Source organism: Chiloscyllium punctatum, chromosome 9 (genome assembly GCF_047496795.1).
Source record: "Chiloscyllium punctatum isolate Juve2018m chromosome 9, sChiPun1.3, whole genome shotgun sequence".
NCBI classification, from domain to species: Eukaryota; Metazoa; Chordata; class Chondrichthyes; order Orectolobiformes; family Hemiscylliidae; genus Chiloscyllium; species Chiloscyllium punctatum.
Genome location: NC_092747.1, coordinates 43,642,411 through 43,666,624, shown reverse-complemented (window position 1 = coordinate 43,666,624; position 24,214 = coordinate 43,642,411). Strand labels below are relative to the sequence as shown.

Below are 24,214 nucleotides of genomic sequence, written 5' to 3'. Positions count from 1 at the left end.
GAAATTGTTTACATTGTACTGGTAGCCCTTAATCCAATGGAATGAAAGCTCAACCTTTATGAATTGTACTTGATAATATAAGTGCTTTGGGCTAATAGTGGATGCCAAAATATAAAAGCAAAATCATTAGCATTGATAACTCTGAAATCTTTTTGAAGTTGATGTCCAATATGGACTTAGACTGTTTAAGACCTGAAAAGTTATGCTTGAAAACTATTATATTGAATGAACTTCTGATAGGACTATCTATCCAGTTTATCACATTTTAGAATACATTTAGATGTGAAAGCCACATGACTGCTTAGGATGAATTAAGTTGATCAAATAATATTGCTTGCCTTCAAACAATAATAAATTGTTTATAACTCACCCGTACCCATGGGTTGCCCTAGCTTTTGCAATTGTTCCTTTGTGTCTACATGTAAGCTTCATACTGTGACATGACTATATGAAATTCAGCTGTAGCTCAAATATCATTTGCAAAATTTGTATTGACTTGTCTCCCTCATGATTCAGTGCGTAAATGCACCAGGTGGTACTGAAGCCATTTTTGTTTTTACACCTTAATTTTCAACTGCTAGATGTCAACAGGAAGTTACCCATTGAATTAGCTCCATGAGTAACTTCCTTTGCTAGATATGTATGCAATTATGCAATGTTACATCAAACACTGCACATTAAAAACTAAAGAGGACTGTGATTTTGTCCAGAATGTACACGGCTTCTTTAGATTCAGCAAGAATAGTCACAGGGAACTGCAACTGACCTCATTGTTCACAGATTAGGGAGGTTAAAGGTACTCCCACCTTGCTAACTAGTGACCTGAATTTTGTGTGTGTGTGTGCGTGTGTGTGTGTATGTGTGTGTGTATCCAAGATAAATTACTAGTACTTTCATTCATTCGTCCTTAGTTAATCAAACTGATAACCAGCGTAAGCTGCTATGAATTATAGGTTATGACCATTTACAGTTGCATTGAGTAATAATTGAGATTCAGCACTGAGTTGTCTCAGGCAAGTCATATTTGACATATATGAGTAGTTTCATTTTAGTAAATGACCATATGAATAAAAGTAATTGCAGCATATGTGTGTGTATAGATTTTCAGAAAGAAAGGGGACTGAAATTTATTTTGGGGACTGTCACTTTGCCAAGCAGAATATGGTAATTCCCTGCCACTTTGCCATGCACCCTACATTAATTCCCTGGAAACAGATGGTTCGATCAACTGCTCTTTCCTTCCTTCATGTGGCAATTTTCCATAATATCGACTATTAAATCAATGGACTCTGCAGGTAGTGAACCATGGCGCTGACTGTCTCTGGGGAACTAACACTGTGCTTCTGAAGCAATACCACAAGAATAAATTTCTCCCCAGTGTGTTCCAACTGAACCACTCTACCACTTCTCTCATTTTTTCCAATGTCGCTGCTCTGTTAGATTTGACACCCAGCCTTAAGCTGAATATTAGGAAACCTAAGTCATTTTTTTGGACTCTGCCATATGTACTATTCCTTCTTCACTGGTTCTATCTACTTCCCCAGCCTTTATCAAATATTTCAGGTGAGATGGTGACATAGTGATATTGTCACTGAGCTAATAGTACAGAGACCAAGGCTGGAAGGATGGGTTCAAATCTGACCATGGCAGAAGGTGAATCAGTGAAAATCTGGATTCTTCAAAAAAATGTAAGCCTAATGGTAACCATGGAGCCGTTGCTGATTGTGGTTAAAAATTCAGCTGGTTTACTAGTTCCTTTAGACAAGGAAATTTCTTATCTTTACCTAGATTGGCCTATACATGATTCCAACCCAGAGAAATGTGGTGAGCTGTTTCCTGCCCTCTGAAATAGCCATAGCAAGCCACTCAGTTGAAGCGATAATTAGGGATGGGCAATAAATGTTGGTGCAGCAAGCAACAGCCATATCCCAAGAACGAATAAAAAGAAATTTAAAAGCTTATGACTCTATTCAAATCTGTGCTGAGTTTCAGTCCAATATTATTGTTAAATAAAAGACAGCTAGCTTCCAGCTCCATAGAACTGCTGCTGATCTCACACCACTCCCTGTAGAAAACGTCTTTAAATATTTGACTTGAGCATGTCTTTACAGTCTTATTTTTTCTACCATCCTCCATAAGCTTCAACTCTTGAAAAGCTCTGGTACCACAGTTCCGTACAATATTGCACATTCTCATCGATCGTAACAAGGTCAGCCAGGTGTACCTCTTAGAATATGAGTTCCCTGATTGGGGCTGTTAATCTCGTCCAATCAGGGAGCCCTGGTTGACAGATAGAAACAGGAAAGTCCCCCTTGATGTGAAGGGCAGTGCTTGTCACTGGCCACTCGGGTGTTTTTCCTATCTTCCTGGTGGTGGAAATTGAATAAAGATTCGTGCACTTTGTGTCCTTCACTGTGTTTTACACCTGCACACACACACACCATGGGTGCTGGGGAATAAAAATAAGCACTACCGCACTTAGGCGGTAGTGTGGGGGTTAAATTTTTTTTAAAAGAAAAAAAAAGAAAAAAAAGGAAAAAATAGAAAAAAAAAATAAAAAAGAAACAGGAAAGTCAGACTCAGTCTGGGAAATGGATCTGAGGGCGCTGGATCAGTGTCAAGCACTCTCAACTTGTAAATAAAGGGTGACTTGGTCTCAGGATGCTGGTCCCTGTGGAGTTATTTCAATCATCACCTCCATCACTGTTCACCGATCTTGAATCACAGTTCAACAGTGTCTCAAAGTGAAAATTCTCGTCTTTATTCTCCAGCCCCTCCAGTTCCTTGCACCTCAAGGACATGAATTTCCAAATTTGCTATTCCTCTGATTCAGGAATTCCATCCCTTCAAGTAACTTAGCATTCACAGCCACACAGAAGTAAAATGTTCCAAGTGCTGGAAATCTGTATTAAAAACAGAAAATGCTGGAGAAAGTCAGTAGGTCTGGCTGCATCCGCGGAGAAACAGCATCAATGTTTCGAGACCAATGCTTTTATTCACAGCTATGTCTTCAGTTGCCTAAACTCCACCTTCCCAAATCCTTTCCTATGTTAAGACCTTCTTGAATACTGCCCCCTTTTCAAGCATTTTGTGACTCACTACTTATAATATCTCTCTCCTTGCCTTAACATCCATTTCTTACTGCATATCTGTGAAACACGAGGGATATTTTTCTAGTTCAGCAGCATTGTATCAATCTGAAATATTGAGTTGCTGGTGGTGTTGATTTTGGTCACCTAATTGAAAAAAGGCCGTTAAGTTCATACAGCGTGTAGATTCACAAGGATGAGGAGGCACTGATAGCAGCTAAGATAGCAGTTTCATAGCAGCTAAGATGGCTATCAGCAATCCTAATAGAGGATTTTGAGAAGGGTGAGTAGGAGAATTCTGATTGGGAAAATCAATGAAGAGAGGTCAATTGGAAAGAGAGCAAGGAGTGAAGATTGAAGAAATTCAATATACAGAGAGTTGCCACAGTCAGTAATGCTTTGCCACAGGCAGTAGTTGTGAAAGCAACAATTGCATATTTAAAGGGAAGTATGGATATGTAATTGAAGCAAAACAATACAGGTCTATGAGGAGAGAATTGGACAAAGGGGCTCAATTTAAATTGCCCTAAATCTGACACAGATATGTTGAAATTAAAAGCTTCGACTTGCATTACAAAATTGTTGTCTATATAATTCAGCATAGTTTGATGTTTTCCTAAAAGAAAAGCTCACACCAACAATAATTGCTGCTGTTTGCAAGAGCATATGGCAGTAACCATTACCAGACTTTGATTAAGTTGCCAGCTTGTCTATTGCCTTGCATGTTATCAAGATTTATGTTGAAATGTGGTCTCTTCCAGGCTTGTGAGCATTCTACTTGAGTGTCTGAATAAATCTGGCACAGTATGAGTATCCTGGGAAGTAGTTCAAGTATAAATCTATACATCATGTCACAACATACAGACACTATTCTGTGCTGCTTGTCACTGAAATTATTGAATTGATAAATTTTTTTAGAAAAATCTAAATTGTACAATAGTGTCGGCTTGTTGAGAAAGAGAAAGAACTGTCTCTGTTGTGATACATATCAGAGACTGATAGTGTATTCAAAGTATTAACTTTTTATCTAAAACATTATAAATAAATTCAAGCGACCATTTGATATGCATGATATAGAGAGCTGGAGTCACATTTGTGATAAAATGACAAGCAATATATTTTAATATCTTCGTATAGAAGGCTAGCAGTCACTTTAAATGTGACTTAATGCGAGGTGCTTTCTCAGATCACAAAGAAATGTACCTTACCTTTAGGAATGCACAAGATCATCTCATAGGGGTTTGTAATACCTCAGTTGGTGGAACTGCAAAATGCTGTGAACCTTTTTGAGCTTGTTATAGGATAGGAAGCTAGGTTTGAATCAGGTCAATGGGAGTTCAGGGGTGTCGGGGGAGTGGGTAGTTTGTAATGGCATTCTGTTTGTAGAACAAATTTTCAGGTACAAAGAGTTTGATATGGATTTATATTTGAAAGTCTATGCCCAGCTCAGTAGTTATTCTGAAGTCATCATAGATAAGAGCAGGCCAACAATGAACTGTCATTGTATTTCAAAGTTTTAATCTACCGTGTGTGATGCAAGAGAAACCATTTTATTGTTTTTAATATCCTGTGAAGATGCACTCAAGTATATAAATTTATACATCTACTATTTGTTTGTACTTATCATTCATATATTTATTTATGTTCAATAAAGCTGTCTAATAGTTTATAGTCTAAATTGTGTTATGAAAGAATGTGTTTTATTTACATTTCCATGCCTGCATTCACTCCATTACTTCCAGTGAGATAGTGGTGGAGTAGGGCTTCTGAGCCCAGGGCCCATCTGCTCTGCCGACTTTTCTTTTTGTTTGTTTTCATTTTATTCTCTCTTCTCTCGTGTCTTTTATGTTCTATTTTATTATACTCATCCTTCGGTGAAGAATTGGGTTGCGGCGATAGCATCAGCGAGTAGGCCCAACAATGCAGAGTCAAGTAGGACCAGCAGCACAGACTCAAGTAGGACTAGCAGCGCGGACTTGAGTAGGCCCAGGCAGCGCAAACTCGAGTAGGTCCAGCAGCGCGAATACGTCTAAGCCACAGTAGCAGGGACTTGAGTAGGCCTAGTAACATGGACTCACATACGCCCAGCAGCTGCAACTCGAGTAGGCCCAGCAGCGGGGGCATGTGTAGCCTCAGGAGCAAGGACTCGAGTAGCCCAACAGCAGGAACTCAAGTAGACTCAGCAGCACAGACTTGAGTAGGCTCAGCAGCATGGACACAAGTAGGTCCAGCAGTAGGGACTCATATAGGCCCAGCAGCAGGGACTTGAGTAGGCCCAGCAGCAGAGACTCAACTAGGCCCAGCAGCTGGGATTCAAGTTGGCCCAGCAGCAGGGATTCGAGTAGACCCAGCAGCAGGGACTCGAGTAGACCCAGCAGCAGGGACTCAAGTAGACTAACTAGCAAGGACTCAAGTAGTCACAGCAGCAGGGACTCGAGTAGACCCAGCAAAGGGGCTGAAGTAGGCCCAGCTGCACGAACTCAAGTTGGCCTAGCAGCAGGGCCTCAGTGCAGACCTATGGCAGCAGAATCAGAGGAGAGTTTTGGTTCCTGGCAGGTTCTTACAACGTCAAGACAGTCCTAGTACCAACTCATGGCTGCTGCGGTGGAGGTGAGCTTGGATCCTAGCACTGTGTGGTTCAGCATAGATTCGTGGAGGCGGAGATGAGTTTGGGCCCAAAGTGGACTGATGGAAGCGGCAGAGTCACGTTTGAGCTAGTTCAGGATCTGGCAGCATTGGTGATATCTGCATCGATGAGCTCCGGTGAGGACTCATAGTGACAAGGGCATTGGTGGAGGTGAAATGGCACCAAAGAGCAGTGACCTTCATTCTAATTTGGCAGCGCAGCAGAGGGGATTCATGCCTGGCCACCTGGCCCATGGCCAATGACAGAGCATTTAACAAGAAAGATTGTAAAGTTGAACACTTCCTTTATATCTTCATTTTTCAACCTTTATATTCTATGTTTTGCTTTATTATACTGTGTTTTAAGATGGCGCCAGAGCATAGTGACACCAACACTTCTCACTGTACTTTGTGGCAAGATATATGTGACAAAATTAAATCAATTCAAATCATAGCTAGAACATCCTTCCACAGGTAAGGAAACCAAAACTTCACACAATACTCCAGGTGTGGTCTCACCAAGGCCCTATACAATTGTAGCAAGACATCCCTGCTTCTGTAATCAAATCCTCTCACTGTGAAAGCCAACATACCATTTGTACACAGCACCTCTTTACTTATTTTCAGCAACTGGTGTACAAGGACACCAGGTCTCATTGCAATTGCCTCTTTCCCAATCTATTGGCTTCTTGTTTTTGCTACCAAAGTAAATAGCCTCACAATTATCCATATTATATTTCACCTGCCATGCATTTGTCCGCTCAGTCATCTTGTCCAAATCACACTAAAGCATTTGTGCATCCTGCTCACAGCTCAACACCCTGCAGAGCTTTGTATCATCTGAAAAATTGAGATATTACATTTAGCTTCTCCAATGAAATAGATAATATCAGAAATATGAAAATAGGAGCAGGAATAGGCCATTCAGCCTTTCAGACCTGCTGTGCCATACAATATGATCATATGACCAGTGCCATGTTCCCCCTTTCTCCCCATATCATTTCATCACTTTCGTCCTGAGAACTATATCTGATTCCTTCTTGAAAACGTTCAATATTTTAGGCTCAATTATGTTCGGTGATGGAGAATTCCACAGCATACCACTCTCTGAGTGAAGACATTTTTCCTCATCTCAGTCTTAAATTGCCTACCCCATATCCTTAGAATAAAAATATCAAAATATATGCCCAAGCGCCGGCTATCACTCAGAAAAAGATCCTCTTTTTCCTATTCTTTGTTTCTTGTCTGCCAACCAATTCTCTATTCATGTCAGTAAATTACGTCCAATCCCATTAGTTTTTCATGCCAATATCTTATGTGGGATCTTATTGAAAGCCTTTTCAAAGTCTAAGTAAATCACATCCACTAGCTCCCCCTTATCAATTTGGCTAGCTAAACCCTAAAAACATTCCAGTAGATTTGTCAAACATAATACCCCTTTTTAAATCCATGCTAACTCTGTCTGATCTTACACTGTTATTCAACTGCTCTGCTATTAAATCCTATTATAATGGACTCCAGCTTTTTCCCCATTACTGATGTTAAGCTAGCCAGTCTATAATTACTCAGGTTTCTCCCTATCTCCTCCTTTAAACAGGTGGCTGACATTAGCTCCACTCCAATCCAAAGAAACTATTCCAGAAATATAGAACCTTGAAAAATGGCCACCAATACATCAGTCATTTCTAAGGGCCACTTCTTTAAGTACTTTATGATGTAGATTATCACTGCCCTCCTGCCCCATTCATGGTGAAGGCTGGTAGAATTGCGCCATTTAAAGGCACCTAGATGGGTATATGAATAGGAAGAATGAGAAGGGATAAGGCCAAATGCTGGTAACAGGGACTACAGGGGAACCTCGATTATCCAAACGTGATGGGCGGGCACTATTTCGTTTGGATAATTGATTATTCGGTTAATCGATTAAAATGCCTCTCCTCTGGGGCTCGGAGCTTTTAAAGTCAGCTCCCCATTCAGGAGACTGCAGCAGCTCATGACATGTGAGGCCCCACCCCCCCCACCCCAAACTGTCCACCCACCCCCCAACCCAGTGCAACACCACCCCCCCACTCCAACCCAGTGCAACACCGCATCCCACCCCCCACACTGCCCCCAGCCCCCAACACTGCCCTGTCACAACACCACCCCCTGCCCCCAACCCTGTGCAACACCGTCCCCCGCCCCAACACCACCCGGTCTCAACACCACCCCAACCCCGTGGAACACCACCCCCCACCCCAACACCATCCCTGGCCCAAATCCGCCCCCGCCCCCAACCCCGTGCAACACTGTCCCCGCCCCAACACCGCCCCCGTACCAACACTGTGCCCCTACCCCAACCCCATGCAACACCGCCCCCCTCCCAACACCGCACCCCCACCCCCAACCCTGTGCAACACCGCCCCTCCACTCCAACCTAGTGCAACACCGCCCCCCGCACCCCATACTGCCCCCAGCCCCCAACACCGCCCCTGTCCCAACACCACCCCTGTCCCAACACCACCCCTTCCCCAACACCACCCCCTGCCCCAACACTGCCGCTGCCCCAAAATCGCCCCCCTGCCCCCAACCTTGTGCAACACCGCCCCCCCGCCCCAACCCCAACACAGTCCCCCGCCCCAACACCGCCCCTGTCCCAACACCGCCCCCCCCACTCCCAACCCCATGCAACATCTCCCCCCACTCCAACACCGCCATTGCCCCAACACCGCGCCCCACCCCCAACCCAGTGCAACACTGCCCCCTGCCCCAACACCACCCCCAACCCCATGCAACACCGCCCCCGCCCCAACACCACCCCTGACCCAACACCGCCCCCGCCCCCAACCCCATGCAACACCGCCCCCCGCCCCAACACCACTCCTGACCCAACACTGCCCCCTGCCCCAACACCGACCCCCCCAACACCGCGCCCCCCGCCCCCAACCCCATGCAACACCGCCCCCGCCCCAACACCACCCCTGACCCAACACCGCCCCCGCCCCCAACCCCGTGCAACACCGTCCCCCACCCCAACACCGCCCCCGCCCCAACACCGCGCCCCCGCCCCAACCCCGTGCAACACCACCCCCTGCCCCAAAACCGCCCCCACCCCCAACCCTGTGCAACACCGCCCCCTGCCCCAACACTGTGCCCCCGCCCCCAACCCCGTGCAACACTGCCCCCTGCCCCAACACCGCCCCCGCCCCAACACCGCGCCCCCACCCCCAACCCCATGCAACACCGCCCCACCTCAACACCGCCCCAGCCCCAACACAACCCCTGACCCAACACCGCACCCTCACCCCCAAACCCGTGCAACACCACCCCCCGCCCCAACACCGCCCGCACCCTAACACCGCCCCCCCCGGCCCCAACCCCATGCAACACCACTCCCCACCCCAACACCACCCTCACCCTAACACCACCACTGCCCCAACACCGTGCCCCACCCCCAACCCCGTTCAACACTGCCCCGAACCCAAACTGCCCCTGCCCCAACACCAACCCCCACCCGAACACCACCCCTGCCCCAACACCGCCCCCTGCCCCAACACTGCCCCCCGCCCCAACACTGCCCCCTGCCTCAACACCGCCCCACACCCCAACACCGCCCCCCACCCCAACATTGCCCCTGCCTCAACACCACCCCCCGCCCCCAACCCCATGCAACACTGCCCTCCCGCCCCCACACTGCCCCTACCCCAACACAACCCTGCCCCAACACCACCCCCCACCCCAACCCTGTGCAACACTGCCCCCCACCCCAACACCATCCCCCGCCCCCAACCCCGTGCAACATTGCCCCTCCCACCCCCACACTGCCCCCGCCCCAACACCACCCCGTCCCAACACCGCCCACCCAGCCCCTACACTGCCCCCCCAGCCCCAACACCGCCCCTGCCCCAACACCAACCCTCAGCCCCCAACACCGTCCCTGCCCCAACACCGCCCCCACCCCCACACTGCTCCCCACCCCAACACCACCCCTGCCCAACACCACCCCCTGCCCCCACACTGCCCCCCTGTCCCCAACCCCGTGCAACACCACCCCCCACCCCCAACATTGCCCTGGCCCCCACTCTGCCCCCTGCCCCCAACACTGTCCCTGCCCCAACACCGCCCCCCCAACCGCAACACTGCCCCTGCCCCAACATCGTGCCCCCGCCCCAACCCCGTGCAACACCGCCCCCACCTCCACCCCCAACCCTGCCCCCTAACTCCGTGCAACACCACCACTCAGCCCCCCTGCCCCAACATCACACTCCAACCAACAAGCCCATCCAACACTGCCCCCCCTGCCCCATGCAACACCACCCTTCCGCCCGTCCCACAACCCCGCACACACCCACACCCCTTCTCCAGAGCAGCCGGACTGTACACCAACAACAAGACTGCTGCTGCTGCTGCCTTTGTGGGGTAAGTCTCCAAATAGGACACAAACACTTTGACAGGTTCCACCTTTGCCCTGTACAGGACAACAATGTTGGAGAGATTATCTAGGGAAGGGGGGGGGTTTAGGGTACACCACTGTATAGAACTTCATCGAAAGTGTGTGGAGAGAGAGAGGGCGGGCAGACAGTCATCTGGAGAAGGTGTCTGTTTAATCATTGTAAACAAAAGACCCGATCACTGTTGGAAACACGTCTTTGATGTAATGTTTCCATCGGGACCAGGAGATCACCTTCGGATAATTCGATTTTCGGAAAATTGGTGTTCGGATAATCAAAGTTCCTCTGTAGATTAATTTAGGATATTTGGTCAGCCCAGACAAGTTGGACCAAAGGGTTTGTTTCCATCCTGGCCATCTTTATGACTCTATGTGTTTCCCAATATTTGTAGGACCTTGTTTGTGTCCTATTTTGTGAGGACTAAACTAAAGTATGTATTTAATTGGGCTTCTATTGTGTTGTTCTGACTGTATCTACATTTGTCTTCGTAAATCATAAATCAGGGTTCCACAGCTAATTCCTCATATAGTTAGCTGTGGAACATTTTGGGCCTGGCATTAGTGGTCATAGCAACTAGAACTTCACATGTGCTGATAATATTACTTATCCAACTATACTTATCTCTCATACATGTCTCAAACAGAGAAGAAAAAGCATTTTGTAAAGGTGAGGCAAGATAAGAATCATTAGTATGCTTTATTATATATCAAGTGAATAAGCAAAGCAGCAATTATCAGTCACTTAGTTCTACTGGTAAAAACATCTTGACTTAATAACATATTTTTTTTAAAAGAGTAAATTAGTGAATCATCTTAATATTCTTCTAAACAACATAGCTTCCTTTAATAATCTTGCATTTTAATACTCTCAGCATTATTACTTTCTATTTAAATAAAAGACTATCTGTCTTTTTCTGAATAGAAGTACCTCATTCAGGGGCATCTCGAAACAATGTTTATCAAATAAGAAGACAAGCTAATGAATTGGTTATTGTTTACAGCCTTTGAGAAATTAACATCAGAGTTTAACTCATTGGCATTTTTAATACCTTTTATCTCACTGCTTTTTTAACCTTGAGTGAATGCACTTTGCTTCAAAGCCCGACCTTAAAACATAATTCTTTTACTCAAATTCTTTCTGTTGAAAAATGGTCAAAAACGTTTGAAATGTGACAGTGCTATAACACTGCACGTGTCTTTATTCTTTCACATTATGCAATTGTTTGGGCAAGTATTACATTTGTCACATTATTGGAAGCCCTTGCTTATCCTTGGCAACACGTGTGATCAACCCCAGTCATCAATCTTGTGCAATCGTACAACCTATACCACAACTCATTTCCATGTAATACATTGAGATATTTGCATTTATGAGGTGCAGTTAATCATAATTCTGGAGGTAAAAGCATTGTGGCATCAGTAAATGTCACCTGAATTTAAGAGAAGATAAATCAATGATTGGATTGCTCACTGGGTTCCTGTAAACTAAAGGTCAGTTGGCAAGATCATCAGTATCCTCTTTAAAATATGTTTTTTGCACATTTTCTTGCCTGTTCTTCAGGCCTGTCACTCATCTTTTCTACTGCTGCACATAACTTTTGTGGCTGCTTTAAACACAATAATGTACTTGGCAATTTATTAAGACTTGTTTCAAATTGAAAAAGGGACGTGTAAAGAATTTCATAAGAAATTTATTCAGGTGGATGAAGTAAATCATTATTTGTATTTCGAATCATGATGATTTTAGAGGGACTAATGAGGCCAAGATTTAATCAAGAGATGTGAGAACATAATTAACAAGGAGGATGAAGTTCAAGTCACTTGCAGATTCAATCTGAACTCCAAGATTAACTCAATCCCTATCGGTTGTGTTGTGATGATGAAATAGTCAAAGAATTAGAAGCCAGTTAGCTCATTTGGCTAAGTGATTACTGTGTGGTTCAGAATAACATCAGCAGAATGTGTCCATTTCCAGTTCTGTCTGGGTTAAAATTGGGATGTGCCACTTCATTCATCTCGTCAGATTGGAATGCCATGGTAAACCAGCACAGACTAAAATCAAATGAACCATCTGCAAACAATGAGCCTGAGGCCCAGTTTTGGCTAAAGCACACTGAATAGTTGAATTGACTGATCTCCTGTTGAATTACTCACGTGTAGGTTGGGCCTGCAATGCAGTTTCTGGTCTCGAACCTTTGGTTAGCGTCAGCTGCCAAACAAGACTGGCCATGATGTGGAGGAGTCGGCATTGGACTGGGTGGACAAAGTTAAAAATCACAGGTTATAGTCCAGCAGATTTTAACTTTAACAATACTAAGTCAATCTGCAACATGACATCCATAGCTTGTGTCTGAAGCATTAAATATTCTCAGTATAATATTTAAGTAAATTGATTTACAACCAGCAAATTATAATGTTAACAATCAGTAAGAAACACTCGAGAGCACCATATACATGGTACATTCCTACATTATGCTTACTTGCTGTTTTGCCCTCTTAGGATACTACATAGCCTCTGGCACTCCCTTCAGGCTATGTGTTCTGTGATCCATGAATGGATTCTGATTTCCACTGACAATGTTGTGCTGGTGACTAGATTATTTTAGTCAAATTTGGAAGCAGTTTATCCAAGCCATGAGTCAGGCTTTGAGCTGGAAAAGGAGAGTAGGCAGGAAAGTGTGAGGGGTGTGGCACTGCGATGGAGGTCTATGTCCATAAAGAGTCTCCAGGAAGCACTTTTCCCACATTGATTTCACCAAATGGCTGTTAGCAACTTATGTTACCTACTGTAGTCACAACTTGAGCTGCAAGTTGTGACTAAAATATAACCAGGGAATGGACATCACTGGCTTTGGTCGTTGAGTTGACCATGATTCTTATTTTTCCTGCCATAGATTTACATTGCTGCAGCTGATAGTGTAGCAGTATCTCTCAATATGTAGGGCAATGCAGTATACAATTGCTGTGCAATGTTCCCTCCACCAAGGGGAACTGGAGGCCTGGAAGGTGCTGGGTCACACACACACACACACACACACACACAGTCAGTCATTATAGCCAGGGAGAATGAGCCAGATGAGCAGAAAGGAAATATTTGCTGCTGATTTTCAAACAGAGCAAATCATTCAAACATACAGAAACTGCAGTGGGATGATGCCAACATCCCACACCCCCAGTGTGTGATAATATGAGACTGACTCTTCCCTACCAATGATCATAGAGGTCAGTGATGGGCAGTTTGGCTTCATACCAGGACCAAGCACCATGGTCCCAATTTTCACTGCGTACTAATTGGCCAAGACAAATTGCGAGGGGCAACAGGATTCATACCTAGCTCACCTTAACCTGACAAAAGTGTATGTCAGAACACCAAGGAGAAAGGTGTGGGAATGTCTGAACGAAAATGGTGTCCTGGAAAGATACACGAGACTCATTTGGGACACATACAGGGACTGTTGTTGTCGGTGAGCAGTAGCGCCGGCGACTCAAGAAACTTCAAGGTAAAGGTTGGGCCTGTCAAAGCTGAGTCCTCAACCTGCTCTTCTTCACCATCATCCTCAATTCAACATCAAAAGGAGTAGAGCCAGCCCACTCTGGAGCATGATGCACCCGGATAATGTGGCGATCTTTGTGGAAATGCAACAAGCCAGTATGAGCCAATGACAGATACCCTTGAAAATAGCAGGTCAAAGTTGTGCCGCAGTATACCTGCACTGCTCCTCCAAAGGCTATTTGATTTAAATATAGCCTCAAAATCATTGATCTATACATTTCAAAGCATACCTTTTGACTATGACTTCAATCACAAATTTATGGAATTCTCTCCCTATTCCTTTGTGGATCTACCTGCAGCATGTAAACTGCAGCAGTTCAAGAAGGCAGCTCACCACCACTTTCTCAAGGGCAAATAGGGATGAACAATAAATGCTGACCCAGCCAGCGATGCACACATCCCATAACTGATAACATTTTTCAGACATTAGGTCTCTGCTGGCCTTTTCATGTTTGCCTTATACATTTACACCATCGATTCCAATTAAATCATGAATCCAATTCAAAGTCACACAGACAATATTTCCTCATACATCTGAGATTAACGGTTCCACTGCCAAGGACTAAAGAATACAGAGTAAATAATCCATTGACCACAAAGTATAAAAATGATCCAGAAATTATAAAAGTAGCTAATGTTTCCAACAGCCCCTGACTTATATCATCTTTAGCGAGTTTTGAGAAGATTTGTAGCTCAGGTTGAGGTCCTGTATGTAGGTTTGCTCACTGAGCTGGATGGTTCATTTCCAGACATTTCATCACCCTACTAGGTAACAGCTTCAGTGGGCCTCCAGTGAAGCATTGTTGATCATTCCTGCTTTCTATTTATATTTTTGGGTTTCTTTGGGTTGGTGATGTCATTTCCTATGGTAATGTCATTTCATCTTTTTCTCAGGGGGTGGTAAATGGGATCCAAGTCAATGTGCTTGTTGATAGATTTCCGGTTGGCATGCCATGCTTCTAGGAATTCTCATGTGTGTCTCTGTTTGACTTGTCCTAGCATGGATGTGTTGTCCCAGCCTAAGTGGTGTCCTTCTTCATCTGAGTGTAAGGGTACTAGTGAGAGAGGGCCATGTCGTTTTGTGGCTAGTTGATGTTCATGTATCCAAGTGGCTAGTTTTCTGCCTGTTTGCCCAATGTGATTCACACACACACACACACACACACACACACACACACACACACACACACACACACACACACACACACACACACACAGTCAGTCATTATAGCCAGGGAGAATGAGCCAGATGAGCAGAAAGGAAATATTTGCTGCTGATTTTCAAACAGAGCAAATCATTCAAACATACAGAAACTGCAGTGGGATGATGCCAACATCCCACACCCCCAGTGTGTGATAATATGAGACTGACTCTTCCCTACCAATGATCATAGAGGTCAGTGATGGGCAGTTTGGCTTCATACCAGATCACCTTCGGATAATCCGAACTGGAAATGGACACATTCTGCTGATGTTATTTTGAACCACACAGTAATCACTTAGCCAAATGAGCTAACTGGCTTCTAATTGTGCTGTTTGTTACAGTCCTTGCATGGAATTTTGTAAATAACATTAGTTTTGCTGGTTGTCTGTGTATGGTCTTTCAAGTTCATTAGCTGCTGTTTTAGTGTGTTGGTAGGTTTGTGTGCTACCATGATGCCAAAGGGTCTGAGTAGTCTGGCAGTCATTTCCAATATGTCTTTGATGTAGGGGAGAGTGGCTAGGATTTCTGGACGTGTTTTGTCTGCTTATTTGGGTTTCTTGCTGAGAAATCTGCGGATTGTGTTCATTGTATTCAAAAAGAACGGGTACCCAATGAACACAGTCCACAGATTTCTCAGCAATAAATCCAAACAAGCAGACAAAATGCATCCACTGAAGATGTTGCCGAGTAGGGTGACGAAACGTCTGAAAATGACCCTCCCAGCTCAGCGAGTAAATCATCCACTATATCATCTCTCTCCACTGCTATAATAATTTTTCTTTGTAACAATATTGCCACTCGGTCCTTTCCCTTCCCTATCTTTCCTGAGTAGCTTGTAGCCAGGAATATTTCATATCCTTCTTTGGACCAGGTCTCTGTTTTTGCTACTCGCTCAAAGAACTTTGTGGTGACTTGTACCTTTAGTTCAGCACATATTATAACAATACAGTAATCATGAGGTCCTTAATCATCATATAAACTAGGCAGATCAATTTTTCAGTACAGTTGTACTGTGGAGAATACATTAATGTAATATTCAAAAGATCACTTTCTACACCAGCATGTCAAGGATAGATCATGTGGCTTAGGAGAGAAACTTTCAGCATCAGAACACACAGAGATAGAAATGACAGTGAAAAGTTTTTTTTATATATGAATCCCAAAATTGTATTACTATTGCTAAGGACCAGACTTTCTCTTGTTGTGCAGTAAGAAATGGTTAACTGTAGTAAATTGGACCTTCAGAATGATCACAATATGAGGAATTTCATATTAAATTTCAAAGTTATTTACTTAAGTCCAAAATGATGGTGTTCAATTCAATTCAAGCTACATATGTATGTGGGGCAATTTGGCTTATCATAGATTTGGAAACTACATTAAGAGCTATGATGCTAGACAAGCAATGAAATAATTACTACATAATTTACAATCTTAATACGCATTCCTTTCAGGCACAAAATCCCAAAAGAAAAAGTAATCCAATAAGAGGAATTAAAGGTAATATTTGATCAGAAATAGAGGACTATATTATTTTTCGAAAAATTAGTATCCCTGAGTATTGGGAAAATTTTAGAATTCAGCAAAGTAGGAGTAGGAATTTTATAAGAAAAGAGAAAATGAGAGCAGACTAGCAAAAGACCAAAGCAAATTGTAATCATTTCTATAGATATTTTAACTATGAAGAGAAGAGTGAAGATAGATGCAAATACTGTGAAATTATACTAGGACTTTAAGGAAGTGGCAGATGCATAAATACTTAAATACTTTGTATGTTTTTCATGGCTGAAAGCATCAAAAAGACATCTTAGAAACAAATGGATCTGGTGAGAATGAGGAACTTCCAAGAAATCTGTATGTCAAGTGCTAGAAGAATTAATGGGCTGAAATGGTGACAAATACTCAGGGAATTTGACAACCTGCATTCTAAGGCTTTAAAAGAAGTAGCTGTTGTGACAAGTGAATGTATTTCTTCTGATCCTCCTGAAAGCCTTAGATTCTTGAACAATTTCCAAGGATTGGCATACAATAGAAAAACTGAATACTGAGGATAGTGATATTACCTGCAGCAATCCATGTGTTTGAGCTGAACTGTTGGAGCCTCCTTCACACAGGTGAGTCTTGCAGGTCAGGGCAGATACAACTCTCTCTCTTTCCTTCTCTCTCTCTCTCTCTCTCTCTCTCTCTCTCTCTCTCTCTCTCTCTCTCTCTCCCTCTCTCTCCCCCCCCACCCCCCCACCACCTCCCCAACCACTGTTCCTGGACCAGATTAGATCTTCATTGAAGAGGTGGTATCAAGGTATGTGTTCTCATCTCCCCTTGCCCCTGACCTTCTAGAATGTTCAGTGGCATTTGGCCAATAGGCTAGGTTCAAATCAGTCAATGGGGTAGTGCCAACATGGTTCATGGTTGCCATGCCAGGAGTGTAAAGTATACATACTCAGGCAGTCAAGATGCCAGAATGTCTGATTGATGCTTCTCCCATGCACAATTCTCACACTGATTGTAACTGATTTCCCTTGAATCTTTGTAACCTCTTTGATCTTGGTTTCCACTGTTTTCTGTGGCCAATAGCTGCTGTTTAATTTAGTTTGTCTAATTTTCTGTCAAGCCTGATTTCCAAGGCTGTGGGTCAATTTAGAATGTCTGATGTTTGAGCCGTAGTCAATAGAAGAAGAAATACTAGAATCTATTATTAAGTATGCGGTAAGAGAGCACTTGCAAGACCATAACATGACTAAGCATAGGCAACATGGATTTACCTAAAGGAAATTGTGTTAAGAGTTCTTTGAGGATTTAACTGGCAAGATAATAAGAGGAATATCAATGTAATGAATTTATTTTTACAAATTTGGTATATATCAAGTAAGAAGTGATTGTAAAAACAATTAGAAATCATGACATTAGACTAATATATTAGCATGGATTAAAAACTGGTTAATAGGCAGAGAACAGAGAGTAAGAATAAATTGATCATTTTCAGGTGGCAAGCTCTAAATAATGGATTATCACAAGGATCAGTACTTGAACCTGAGCAATTTAGAACCTACATTAACGATTTAGATAAGGGGACTATGTAAGCTATCCATGTTAACTGCTAACACAAAGTTTGGTGGGAAAGTCATGAGTGAGGTTAATACAAACAAGCTACAAAGGAAGAGAGTTTGGATTTTATTTGGATGTCCTTGTATGCATGAATCACAGGAAGGTAATGTGCAGGTGCACCAAGCAATTTGGAAAGTAAATGGTATGTTAACCTTTGTTTCAATGAAATTGAAATATAAGGTTAAAATAGTCTTATTAAAGTATGCAGAGCTTTGGTGAGGCCTCATCGTTGAGTACCTGGAGTACTGAATGGAATTTTGCTTTCCTTACCTATGGAAGGCATATTTGACCGAGAGGTCCATGAAATCCATTCCTGGGATGAGGGACTTCTTTCCTGAGGAGAGATTTCTAGGCTAGGCTTGGTTACTCAGGAGGTTGGAGGAAGAAAGATGGTATAATTGCCACAAATAAAATTCTTAAGAGTCTTGTTGAGGAAATGTTTCCCCTTTCTGGTGAGCTTAGAACTAGGGAGCCATAAAGTCCTACAGTAAGAATCTGTCATTCAGAATTGAGATGAGGAGACGGTTCTTATTGAAAGACTTGTGAATCTATAAAATTCTGAACCCCACAGAGCCATTGATGTATAGTGCTTGAATATGTTCAGCACAGAAGATGATAGTCTTACGGTACTACAGGAATTAAATGTGCAGGAAGGTGAAGTTGTAATAAAAGCCATCCATGATCTCACTGAATGGTGAAATAGGGTCAAAGAACTGAATGGTCTGCTGCTGCTCCAATTTATCAAGTTCTTGTGTTCTCACCAAAACTTATTTTCCATTTTATGCATTTTCATGTGCATACGCGCTGAACCATCTTAAATAATTTTGTATTTGCCAACTGTCTGAACTCTCTGAGTTCTAAATTATTCTTTTACTCCAGTTCTGTTTTTTTTACCTCCACAGTACTCTATTTCTTCTTTCTCATGTTTCCCTGGAGTACCCATTCCCTTGCAAATTCATTTAAACCCTCAACCACAGTGTGACTTAACTTGACCATTGAGGTCATTGTAGCAAGCTCAGTTTGAACAGCAATAAGAACAGGAATAGGGTCATGCAGCCTCTCAGATCTGCTCCATTTATGATCATGGTTGCCTTGATCTTGGCATCAACTCCATTTTCCTGCCTGTTCTCTAACCTTTGACTCCACTATAAATTGAAAACCTATTCATCTTAACCTCATTAATTGGCTTCAAGCTCTTCTCTAACCAATTCGGTCACTTGCAAATGAAAGTCATCCCATAGCAGTGACTGTTAATTATCCAGACATGGGGTTTTAATCTAATTTTGCATTATCAGCAGGTTTGGCTGGGCCTTTTATCCAAATCATTAACATAAATTGTAAATAGTTGAGACACCAAGACAGATTCTATGGCATTCTACTAATTATGGATTGCCAACCTGAAATGTCCTATTAATCCAAATACTTGTTTTGTGTTCGTTAAGCAATTCTCCATCCCACACTAATATATGACCAAAAACTCATATCTTGTACAGTAACCTTTAATGATGTGGAGGTGCCGATGTTGGACTGGGGTGAGCAAAGTCAGAAGTCACATGACACCAGAATATTGTCCAACAGATTTATTTGAAATCACAAGCTTTCAGAGCGCTCCTCCTTCTGACGAAGGAGCAACTCGCTAAAAGCTTGTGATTCCAAATAAACCTGTTGGACAATAATCTGGTGTCGTGTGACTTCTGACAGTAACTTTTGAAGTCATGCCTTATCAACTGTTTTCTGGAATTCTAAATAATCCACATTAGTTGGTTCCTCTTCATCTGCCCAGCTCACTACAACTTCAAAAGACCCTAATATATTTGTCACAAACATCTTAAACAAATTCTTCTTTTCTCAGAATTAGTTCCAATGCCCTAATACCTGCAGAAAGTCAGGGTTGTTCTCCTGTCTCATTTCTCTAGCTACATGTTAACCTATTTATTCCACTATTCCCACATGTATAAACATGTGACCCTGGAAATAATCCAAGAGATTATGATCCTTGAGGTCCTACGTTATAACTTCCTCCAGTAGGAACCTTTACCTTCCAATGTCATTATTATGGACTATGATGTCTGACTGTTTCCCTTCCCCAATTAAAATGCTGTATGCCCTCTCATGATAAAGTCTTTACATTCACTCAAGGTCAGAAAAAAAACAACTTTATTGCTTGCTCTTTTTGCATAGTTCTAAAGTTCTGATTTGTTGGTGTTCATAAAATTGTGACACCTTGAATATGCATGTAGCTTCCAAAGCTTTTAACTAAATACACAGTGATCAGAAGCAGTCTGACAACCCATTATCATATTATTACTCTTTTATATGATGGCATGATTCAGGCTATAACAAGGGAATGGAGTTGAAGTTTGAAAATTAAATTATAAATAAATAAAGAGCATTTTATATATATTACCAAGGACAGAATCACACCAGTCAATCAACAGTGGTTTTTTTTGACAGCATTCCCACAGGATATCAAGCTGAATTTTGCAAACCCCTTAGAGAAGGGCTAGAGAATGGAAGGGGTTGTAAAATGGTAGTGTCATTCGCCAGTGGGGAAGCCTGATGTGTTTCCACTATCGCAGAAGTAGGACTGACAGCAGCTCTGCCTCATGTCGGCTGGAGGTAGACAGCTAATTAACCAACTGATTACTGACCATTCTACAATACTCCTCAGCATTTGCCCTGCATCAGAATGAGTCATTCAGCATAAGAATAGTAGGCCAGCTTCACCAAGGACATCTGCCAAAGGCATTTCAGGATGTGGGAAGATGCCTTCCCTTTCTGGAGGCTTGATATTCCACATAGGGTGATCCATCTACCTGCTTGTCTGGCCCTAGTACAGAGAAATAGGTTTATAACTTGCCCATGACGGTGAAAGTATACTCTCTCTTCCCTTGCAGCCACAGCAATGACCACATCTCTTGTTTGTGCTGGATTGGCAGCAGAGCTGAACTGGAGATGCAGGCTGCCACCTGTAATTGGATTTTGGTCCAGGATTTTGATTTGGGCATGGTCTGTAAAAAAGGTTTCACTGTCTCATCTCTCTTGTGTTTCTTGCAGTTCTGTAGTTTTCATAATGACTGGAAGCTTCAAAATATGTTATAATGAAGGAAGTACTTCTTGAAGTGTAGTTACTGTTATAATGTAGGGAACACAGCAGCCAATTTTCACACAGTTAAACTCCTACAAACAGCAAAGTGATAATGGCCAGATAATCTCTCTCGTTGATGCAGGTTGGGAGACCAATATTGGCCACAAGTCACTCCCCTATTGTTCTTTGAAATAGGGCATTATCCTTTCAGGCAGATAAGGGTTTAACTTAATAATGGCACCTCCAGATGTGTGGAGCTCCCTCAGTACCAGCAAATCAGGCAGTGCCAGCCTTGATTTTACTACTCAAGAGGCATGGCACACTGTGCCATGGTAGACACTCAGATGCATGAGGTGGAAGTCATACAATGAATTGAGGAACTGGGTTTTGGGATAACAACCATCTTCAAATGAAGTGAGGGTGAAAAAGGGGATAAAAATGTCCATGAGAATCGAGCAGACAGAGAGAAAAAGAATGAGTGTCAGTTGGGCTGTGTGTGACAGGAAAAGTAGAGTATGAGCATCAGCCGGTTGAGAAAAGCTATCAGTGAGAAAAATAGGAGAGGAAAGAAAGATAAGTGGAATTATACAGCATTCATTGTTAGACCTCCAAACATCACATGCGTATGTGCATCTGCCTGTGTGTGTGCGTGTCTGTACATGTGTGAATGTGTGTGTGAACATGTGCCTCTATGCACACTCATAACTGTACATATTTGTATCATCGATAGTCACAGGTGAGGTGCCAGAAGACTGTAGGTTGGCTAATATGGTACTATTATTTAAGGAAGGTGGTAAGGACAAGCCAGGGAGCTATAGACCAGTGAGCTTGATGTGGTGGGCAAGTTGATAGAGGGAATCCTGAGGGACAGGATTTACCCGTATTTGGAAAGGCAAGGACAGATTAGTGACAGTCAACATGGCTTTCTATGTGGGGAAATCATGTCTCACGAACTTGATTGAGATTTTGAAGAAGTAACAAAGAGGATTGATGAGGGCAGAGCCCTGGACGTGATCTATATGGACTTCAGTAAGGTGTTCATCAAGGTTCCCTATTGGAGACTAGTTAGCAAGGTTTGATCTCATGGAATACAGGGAGAACTAGCCATTTGGATACAAAACTGGCTCGAAAGTAGAAAACAGAGGGTGGTGGTTGATGGTTGATTTTTTAGACTGGAGGCCTGTGACCTGTGGTTCCCCACAAGGATCGGTGCTGGGTCCATTACTATTCATCATTTATATAAGTGATTTGGATGGGAACATAAGAAGTATAGTTAGTAAGTTTGCAGATGATAGCAAAATTAGAGGTGTAGTGGAAAGCGAAGAAAGTTACCTCAGATTACAATGAGGTCTTGATCAGATAGGCCAGTGGGCTGAGGAGCGGCAGATGGAGTTTAATTTAGATAAATGCATTTTGGGAAAGCAAATCTTAGCTGGACATGTACATTTTATGGTAAGGTCCGAGGGAATGTTGCTGAACAAAGAGACCTTGGAGTGCAGGTTCATAGCTCCTTGAAAGTAGAGTTGCAGGTAAATGGGCTAGTAAAGAAGATGTTTGGTATGCTTTCCTTTATTGGTCAGAGCATTGAATACAAGTGTTGGGAGTTCATATTGCGGCTGTACAGGACATTGTACATAAAGTTAGGCCACTTTCAGAAAATTGTGAGACTTGAAAGGGTTCAGAAAAGATTTTCAAGGATGTTTCCAGGTTTGGAGTATTTGAGCCATAGGGAGAGGTTGAATAGGCTGGGCCTGTTTTCCCTGGAGCGTTGGAGGATGAGGGGTGACCTTATAGAGGTTTATAAAATTACGAAGGGCATGAATAGGATAAATAGACAAGGTCTTTTCCCTGAGGTGGGGGAGTCCAGAACTAGAGGGCATAGGACTAGGGTGAGAGAGGAAAGATATAAAAGAGACCTAAGGGGCAACTTTTTCACACTGAGGGTGGTACGTGTATGGAATGAGCTGCCAGAGGAAGTGGTGGAGGCTGGGACAATTGCAACATTTAAAAGGCATCTGGATGGTTATGTGAATAGGAAGGGTTTGGAGGGATATGGGCCGGGTTTTGGCAAATGGAACAAGATTAGGTTGGGATATCTGGTTGGCACGGATGAGTTGGACTGAAGCATTTGTTTCCGTGCTGTGCATCTCTGACACTATGACTCTATGTGTGTCTTGGTGTGTGTGTGTGCACCTCTGTTTGTGTGTGTGTATGCCTGTATGTGAGTACCTGAGTGTGCTTGTGTGTATCTGCGTGTGTGTATGTGTGTGAGAGAGAGAGAAAACAAGGAAATGATCATGGTATTTGACAGAGGAAGCAGAGATGCAAGGTCTGAGACTGAATGAGCCAGACACACACCAATGTTCCCAACTCTCCTCACCAAGAATCTATCCACAAAGCAGCCTGAGAGAGGAGAACAATCCCTGCCAATCCTCACTTTGCTATGAATTTTGCCGAAGACAGCATGGCATGTACACCAGCAGAGGTGAATGTAAGGTCAAAGTTAATTAAACCCAATCCCTCAAATTGACTCTGCCCTGTCTATGCCTCACTTTGCCTCCCTCATCCCCACCATCCTTCCATGTTGGTAAGTACTTGGGACCTATTCTGTCTATCTCTCTCAAGCTCTTCCAGAATCCCTATGGTCTGTAAAAATCCCAGAATGATTGAAAAACTGGCGATGTAACATTCTTATTCAAAAGGGGAAGGAGGGGGATAAAAACAGGTGATTATAGGCCATTTAACATAAGGCATTGGAAATTGTTCGACTCTGTTGTAAGGTACGTAATAGCAGAGCAATTATAAATACAAAATATAATCAAGCAGAGTCAATATGGCTTAATGAAGAGGAAATCATGCCTGACAAATTTAAAATAAAGAACCTTGAGAGTACAGAGGGTGGAAAAGCTCACTGAAGAGGGAAACGATGAGGGCAAAAAAGGGACATGAGTGAGTTTTGGCAGATAGGGTAAAGGAGAGTCCAAAAAGGTTTGACAAATATATTAAGGGCAAAAGAGCAATGAGGGAGAAAATAGGGCCCCATAAAGATCAACGATACCATCAATGTGGGATGCCACAGGAGATGGGTGAGATCCTAAACAAACATTTTACATCGGTATTT

The 24,214-nt window shown here is 43.1% G+C and overlaps 1 protein-coding gene across 14 annotated transcripts in view; it reads left to right on the top strand.

Moving 5' to 3' along the window:
* sgcg (sarcoglycan, gamma) overlaps nt 1-24,214 on the top strand; it is a 692,618-nt gene that overhangs the window by 494,793 nt on the left and 173,611 nt on the right. The window lies entirely within an intron of this gene.